The following is a 9,032-nucleotide window of genomic DNA, read 5'->3' as shown; positions in this document are numbered from 1 at the left end:
TGATCTCTTTTTCCCTGTCTGTGTGATACAGAACACCATTCTGTCCTCTATAAGGACTTTACATGAAACTACATCGAACTCAAAATAAGACAGAGTATGGCCTGCTGCATGTATATTCTGTGATGATGAGAATGTGAAAAGTAGTCGGATTGTATTGGGCGGTCGAGGGTAGTAGGAGTCAGCAGTTAGTTGGGGGCAGAGTAAGAGTAGAAAAAAAATAAAATAAAAAATAAATAGAAAACACAGTTGCAGAACTTGCAGTACGTATGAAATACACGGGATCACTACCGACATTTTGTTTCATGCTTTTGCTGAAATGCAATCAGAAATGTATTCTTACGGTTACATTTATTCATTTAGCAGATGCCTTTATCCAAAGCGACTTCCAAGACAGGAAGAATACAAACCATTCAGGAGCTATCTGTTGCATAAGCTCAGTATCAGATGAGATACACATACAAGAATGTTAAAAGAAAATAAAAGAGTGCACTACAAGTGGGTTAAAACGTCACTGTAATATAATCAATCGAGTGCCAAGTATCAGTTTAGCGTGCCAGATAGTACCAGTCATAGAAAGGAAACTTTACATCATAAATAGAGGCAGTGCGCACAGATCTACAGTAATAGTATGGAAATACCATTAAGTATACATCTCAGAATGATGTTTAATGCATTCTTCTCTTATCCTGTCTATTCACCGGGTTTATTGTTTAAATTCGGCTCTTTTACAGAAATGCTGTGGAATGGTTCGGTAATGGGTACAAACATGGAGGATGATTGTGAGCTGTTTTTGTTAGATAGGATTTTCACTGTGTGGTTGGTCAGTTAGAATTATTGTTTTGTCCTTTCACCCTCTTTAGCTCTGTGTGTGATTTTCCTTTGTAAAACTGTATCTCTGTTCCCATCCACACACACACACACACACACACACACACACATATATATATATGTGTGTGTGTGTGTGTGTGTGTGTGTGTGTGTGTGTGTGTGTGTGTGTGTGTGTGTGTGTATGTATGTATGTTCATCCACTTCTTCGTCTGATTTTTTCGGCACACAAAAGGGCTACCATAAAGACCACTGAACAATGAACCGTCACTAGTTGCATTGCATTTTTTAAAACCAATGTATCGTGCTATGTGACTAACTTTATTGTTTGGCACTCTTTCAACTGGGCAGTCAACATTAGACATCGGTGGGCGCTGACGTGGGTAAACTTCGACCCCTGGGCCTGAAAAGATATGCTGACGGTCGGTAAGCCCTTTGACGTAATTCCTAATGTTCAGTGCTGATGCTGCCCTCCCCTGGCCATGTTCAAACTAAAACGTTTTATTGTAACTGTCCTCTAGATGGTAGCATTCAACAAGAAACACAACCTTAATCCTAATAGTTTCATCAACGTGATGTATTCCTTTTGACAGGTAGGGTGGGCACTGCTGTCAAGAATCATCCCAAGAAGAGCATCATTAAAAAGAGCAAACGATCTTCCTTTTCATCCGTGATACACTTGTGTTGTTTGGGCGACTCTGAACTTTTAATCACCAAACTGGCAGGTAGGACGGATGTCTTTACCTACCATGCCATCGCAAGGGCACGTGTCAGCTCTTGCCCTACTTTATGAAAAGCAGTAATCAAACAGTAAGGCAAGTCACGACGAAACCGATCAAACTCTTCTTCTTGTAAACACACCCCCCCCCCCCCCCACCCCCACCACAATCATCTCAAAATGTATTTGTTCGTCTAAACGCCTAACGCTTAAACAGATACGTGAACTTAAAAATAAAAGTAAGTAAGTATGTCATGTCCTGTCCCAAATAAATCCCAAATAAAATGCTGTGAATCTGATGTTCAAATAAGTACATTTCCGTGCATGCCGTCATGTTATTCAGAGTCAGCATTATGGAGACAAGAACTAAATGCCCGTTCCAGGTAAATACAGTTTTGAGTTTGAAATAGAATAAACTGTAGAACACTCTTACTCCAGTGAGCAGCAGCCCCGGTTTTCTCAGTGTAGTACTGAGTGAAACTGTGGCGGTGAGCAGTTCTCCAAAATTGGCAAGGATTACACAGTCGCTGACTCCTCTACTTACATCTGATAAAAGTCGCCGATCCTAAGTTATGTGTGTAATACTGCTCATTGCTAAGCGACTCTGAAGGCCTGTGAACGGCTTCAAAATCACTAGCGCGGCGTTACCCAAAATGACTGTGAATGGTGAACTACTGGAACAGGCCTACTGAAGGCCTGAACATAAGGTAACGCACTGTTAACGTCGGGGCAGATGATGACTATTTTGCGATTACAATGGAGTTGCGTTAAAATGTGGAAATGCATGTTGGTATTCAATTGGGTGAACAAATTGAAACCACAGAGGCTAGCATCGATAGGTGTTGGTATAACGCACTAATATTTACCCCTTGTCTAATCTTACCAATATTTCCCAATATTTAGCCATACGTCACCGCTTTTGTATCTAATGAGGCAGTAACAGATGTTTGCTTATACTGCAGTCGTCAAAACTGCTATCTTAAAAATGTATTTCACTGCGCTCGATTTGACAGCATCTTTGCTGGCGGACACTGTGAAGATTTCACAACTGAATGAAATAAATCCATCCAATGAGGATATATATATATATATATATATATATATATATATATATATGCTGTATACCTGCCAGCAAATTTCCACCCTGGACTGTGCACGGGGTGGACTACTAATGCATGGTCAGTTTGTTTAGCAATTTGGACATCATAAGTAGGCCATTAGATATTTGCTCAAACATTTCAGATATGTTTTCAGATATGAAGGCAGGTCGTTCGAAAAAATAACTATTGAAGAATGGAGTTTTGTTTGTATCGCACTTGTCATAGGGCGGCTCCACGGTATTCGTTAAAAAGTTCAAAGTAAACCTCATTGGTTCATTGATGCTGGTTTACCCAGGCCACCTTGGAAAAGTAAAGGAAACCCCGCCACACATTCACATGAAATCCACGTAAAGTCCCCGTGCAGGGCTAAACGGATAACGCACGGTAGGACAAATTTAAAATTAACACAAGAAGTCAGTTAGTATGATTATCAAGGTGCTATGGACAAGTACAAAGGCAAAGAGCCGTTTCCCGTGCACGTAAGGTCCCTTCAACATGATAAATTCAACACTACTATAAATTCTTCTCTGTACAAGCTTCTTACTGATACAAAACAGTGCTCAGGTGATCTTACTTCTCTGAGGATTTATAAGGCTCGTGCGCGTGACTTCATGGGCTTGACGTTTTAAACCCAGTGCTGCGGAAGCGGCTGATTTTGACAGCTGAGTTCATAAGCCTGCAAGTGAAATATGAGCGATTTTCCAGCGGCTTTGTGACAAAACGTGATAAAAAGTCAAGTTACAACTTATAAAGTCCCACTTGTGTAACAGATCACTAAAAGCCAAATTTGGTTACCCTGTGACAACCCAAGACCTAAAATTCTATATTTTTTGTGTGAGTTTGATAAGGCCTAATTATATCGTGTTGTGTTTACTGAGCGTGAAAATGTCTGCTTTAGGCATCTGCTGCCTAATTTTGTATCGTAAGTGTAACGTATAAGTCTCACTTTACTCTGATCTCCAGAGTCTTGTTCTGAGGCCGAGGGAATTGTGAATTACCTGCGTTCGAATGCTGTGAGAGCGCGCGAGGGGAGGAACCCTGGTAGGAATATACTCTGTCTCGTTTGGTAAAGCCGCTTCACTGCTTTGATATTTTTTTGTGTCTGGAATCAGCTGGAGTTGGGAAGGTCTCTGGAGGGTGGGGTAGGGGAGTTTAGTTTCTATTACCAGGCCTCGCACAGCGATGTTTCAAGCATTAAACAAATCATGACATTAAATATTAGACGAGCTTTTTTATTCTCCTGAGGAACGTTTTACGATTAAGATTCATAATCCTAAAAACGAATTACATAATTGATGATATTTTGAGAGTACTGTAAGATAAAACATGATTTAAGTTGTTTCAATAATCCGTTCTAAATAAATTGTGTTACTTGGAATCAAGCTGTCAAACAGGGTCAAAGAGGCCCTTAAAGGATAAGTAGGGAGGTTAAATGTTTTCTAAGGCACTTCTAAAGTTTTGTCACCTACATAAAAAGCTTGTCACGCTGAAACTCATTTGATAGTGCGTTTTAATGATAAGATGTCATTGTCGTGTTTTTTTTTTTGTTTTGTTTTTTTTTTTAATCGAAGTACTTCTGGGGAAACAGCTTGTGCCCCCCACTGGCTTGTGCTCTTTGTGTGACCTGTACGCTGTGAATGTAACTCCCCCCTGTGGCGGTAGGTCAGTATTACAATGGCAAAAAGTGGAAGTAGTAATAACCTGTGTCCTCAACCCAGACTCGCTCTTTTAACTCTTTTCAAAGTGAAGGAAAGGACATCGCTTGAACTCTGCAGAACGTAGTAAAAACTTTCATTTTCTCTAATGCTTTACATCAATTTCACACCTTTTTTTAAAAGCTCTGTGAACATTGCTTTTACCTGAAACACCACAGACGGCTACTTCTTCTTCTTCTACCACTACTACTACTAATACTCTGTTCATGTTCACTATATTTCTTTAATGCATATTAGACCTAATTTTTTTCATAAGTAGTAACAAAATTACTCTTTTTTTATTGCGGAATTGCAATCTCTCATTTATTAACTAACGAACGACTTAGCTAACTACACAAACAGACAAATAAATACAGTTTCTTAATCATATACAGAGTATTGGTGGTGATTATTAAACTTTGTGTTTTTCAACTAACCTCTCGATAACGCGTGCGTAACTCCAAAAAGCGTTCACCTCGTGGCAGGTGCAAAAGGGGTGTGTACTCGGGTCGTTTTGATTACCGAACACACGTGTCCATAATAGCATACCTGAAATTAAGACATATGTGTCTAGGAATAATAACACGCCATCCATTTCTTTAATGGTCGCGAACTTGTGCGATAGTATAAACTGGCTCTTGATCGTCACTCATGCAGTAAATGACACCAATAGTATTAGTTTTTCGAGTCTTAACTGATATTTGAATATCGCACGTCGTAATTTGAATAGTTTACAGATTTTAAGTAAATCTGTGTAGCCAGAGACAGGTGTATTCAAACACAAGAACTTGAGCAAAACACGGCTGAACCAATCGGAGAAAATATTGAAAGCCAAGGGTATGTGTTTAATCTAATTATACGAACTCTGGACCAATCAGCAAATTAAAGGGAGGGCCTAACTTCTTAGGGGGTGGGGTTCTAGGCTTCCAGCCGTTTCTGTGCACCGAAGTCTGCGGAGAGTAATGGCATGAGCTTGGCATTGCGATCTTGTTAAACCAGTGTATTGCGCACCCTGGAAACTACGCTACTACTCTTTGAACTATTACATATCATTGGATGACACGTTCTTACCCAGTTCAAAAGGAGGACAAATTCAAATCGACCAGAATAATCAATCGAAAACTGACATTAGCAACCATTTCTTCATTTTAAGTCTTAAAAAGGAATATGGTTTTGGACATGTGAATTACAGGAGTTACTGCCAACCTAACCATGAAGCTGGCGTTTTCTCTGTGTTGCTTCGGCTTTCTACTCACTTCAGTGCTGGTCCGAGTGACCACCTCACAGTCAGGTGAGTGACGGATATTTCAATATCTCGTGCGCAAGGTTTTGGAACAGTAGCTTGGCCATGCACACGCAAAACATTTCTTTAGCTCCCCGTTATTTAAGGGACACTTCATAGTTCATAACGTCAATGCAGATTTGTTTCTCGAATCCATTCGTTGTAGCCTATCTGTTTTACGCGCATTTTATGTCTGAAATTCCTTCAATAAAGTGCTCACTGCAAACAACACAGGACGCTATTGAAGTACCTCTTACAACGCGTGTTTAATACTTCTCGGCTTTTTTTTTTTTTTTTTTTGACAAACTGTACGAGAATGCGTGCAGCACAGCCCTGATGAAAGACTTACTGTTGCAGTTGAATCAATAACAACTATTCCTTCACCCCTTTCTTCTCCCTCTCCTCTAAAATCTCGTAACCACACGCTCAGAATGGCAATTCTGAATTGTGAGAGAATGGGACAGTAAATGTTTATCTCGCACTTGTCGTGCACACATGGAAGGCTAATCTATAGCGCTTACTAATATTTTATTGTTCTCAACCAGTCCCTGAAGGGAGAGAGAATTTAATCAGACCGAATTTTCTTCCTCGTTCGCAAGAGATCATTTCACGAGCCTCCGGTCGTTGCCTTCGGTCTACCGGTTCTGTCATATCTTAAACCTGTGCCTGCGCGTCTAGTCATCTATCTTAAGCTGACCTGTGGATGAGTACAGGGAACTATTTACCCTTATTCAGGTGCATCAGAGCGCAGTGCATCTGTCTCGTGTGTGTGTGTGTGTGTGTGTGTACCCAACACGTTCACCGGAGTATGGCAATCTCGTTCTGTGCGTTTACTCATTTGTATGTGTTCACAGAACTCTTGCGCCGCAGAAATATTTTCTATTTTTCGGTTTATATAAAGTATAAACATTTTTAGTTGTTTTGGAGCAGTATCGCAATAATCTATGCATCTTTTACTCTCGTTTAGCTTAAAGGCAGCGTTGTACAGAGAGTATTGGGCGCATTTGATAAAGGCTTGTAATAACATGACGGATTTTTACCATTGCTTGCAAGAATCATAGAATATGTTTCTTTTTCATTTGGTCGTACACATTTTTGCATGAAATTCTTTTCATTTGAGCGACGCAAAAATATCAGAGTAGGTCTTGTCTCCACATGGTGGTAGTATGAACCGGAGATGCTTTTGTAAATCTTTTCCCTCAAGATAGTGAAAATGACCCACCTCCCCCCCTTACACGCACCGAGCTCATACGCAGATACATCTCAAGATACATAAATTATCGCAAAATCCGCACTTCTATCCTGTAACATCACTTGGTTGTTTCCTAGTTCTAAACACTTTACTCACGTGTCCCAGAGTAGTGGAGTGGGGCACAGTAGCCTGTATTGTGCAGTCGAGAAGTTAATGTGCAACACTGTGTTGAAACTATGGCAGTTAAACCCTGTTCACACAGCATCAGTACGAAGTTGGCTGGTCGTTCGTTTCTTTCGTTTAAACACCCAAACAACGTTCGGTTTGCGTTGATTTCGAAATGAACCAGGCTCTAATCTCCTCGATAGCTAACCAGTAGAAGCGGACGTTATTTTCAAAGGCCAATTAAGTGACTAAAATCTCATGTGTTGTCAGCCCGCGAGCTCAACGGCTTCTCCTCTGTACGCAGTGCTGCCGACAGGCCCCTGACTGGATGCGCTTTGTACTCAAGCAAATGAGAAATGAATCGCACGGGAAGTTAACCTGCACTGCCAGGGGGCGACAAGATGTTGATTGAATTGCCTGTAGATGAAACAAATTAAGAGATAGAAAGGATGGAGGTTGTCAGGGCAGACGACGGGTGGGGATAGAGGAAGTCGGTTGCAGTTTAGTATATGTAGTGTTTTGGAGTGTAAATTCCAGTGGAGCTCATGTTATTTTCAAAATAATTTTATCCCTGTTGTTTGAACTGGATCAATACAGTTCAGGTCCCTTATCATTCTTACATGTTTGTTTGTTTGCTTGTTTGTTCTATCTATCTATCTATCTATCTATCTATCTATCTATCTATCTATCTATCTATCTATCTATCTATCTATCTGTCTGTCTGTCTATCTGTCTATCTGTCCATTTACTGTAGATAAGTACTTGTAAATGAGAAGAACCATTCATTCAGCAATCAGCATTGCAGCTGAGATAGAGGAAAATATTGATCAAAATCTTGATTTAAAAAAAATAAAAGAATAATAATCTTTTGATCAGCACGTGGCAGATCATTGGTAGAAAAAACATGCTGTGATTTTGGTGGGGAGCGAGAGGAAGGGGTTGTGTAGGATCATGCCTGTTGTGATAAGGAGAATGACGATGACACAGTGGTCAAACCAGCAAAGCCATTGAGTTAAAAGGCAAAAGTAACTGCATGTGGAAGACTGAACAGCATGACTGTAATTTGTATTTGTAATTATATCAGCTGAAAGAGAGAAAAAAAAAGGATGATGTTATCTTTCCAGTCCTGTGGAAAAGGGCTTGTGAATGCAAATTAGCCAATTCCCTGGCATTTCAAAATTCTCGTGGAAAATGCAGTAGGAAGACCAGAGAATACAAATATCAATGTATTAATCGGCTTAAACATGGATTAGGTCCGTCAGTGAGTAGGCTCAGTGGTGATGAAAATTAACCGTTCAGCGATTAAACTGCTTTCCCATATCTTTTTCTCTTGACTTGATGTGTTGTACCTAATGGCGGTGGAGTAAGTTAACATACGAAGAACATGGCTTTATTCTGCAGGACATAGGACACGTTATTAAAATGCACTTTTGGGTGCTCTGGATTTTCCTTATTCCAACTTGCCCAGAAATGTCTCTTTTCTTTCTTTTCATGCGTTCATGTTTTTTTTCCCCCCACATGTTTTCCATTCATACGTTGCAAGCGACACAGCGTCTCATGTATGCGCTTTTAGATACAGCATTCAGTAAACAGAGCGATCACAGATGAGGTAGGGTTACTCTCGATACTTCTCTTGTTTATGCCCATCTCAAGTTCACAGTTCACGAGTACATCTAAATGTTTACACGACGTGGCGTAGCATGGCATGGCATGGCAGAGCCAAGGAGCCTGAATAATAAAGGAATGTCTTTGGAATTTCGCAGCGTGTGAAGAGCACCATCTCTCTCTCTCTGCCCCTGTTTCATTCTGTCAAAGCGTCAGGAGATGGTGTTACGTGGGTCCGCCCACATGAAGCCATTCTCTCATACAAAGACCTTTCTTTTTTCTTCTTCATTTTTCCTCCAACGTGGCCAGTGATAGGGCGGTTTGACCCCGCCGCTGATGCCTCTCAATGGGAAGAAAAGCAGCCTTTGATTTCCGCGGATCTTGGTTCTTGCCAAGCAAAGGCGGGTTCCTACACCAGTGTGTTGCTCTCTGCCCCCTGTGCTAAGTGCTT

The sequence above is a fragment of the Chanos chanos genome, chromosome 10 (assembly GCF_902362185.1).
Source record: "Chanos chanos chromosome 10, fChaCha1.1, whole genome shotgun sequence".
NCBI classification, from domain to species: Eukaryota; Metazoa; Chordata; class Actinopteri; order Gonorynchiformes; family Chanidae; genus Chanos; species Chanos chanos.
Note: the sequence above shows the minus strand (reverse complement) of the source record.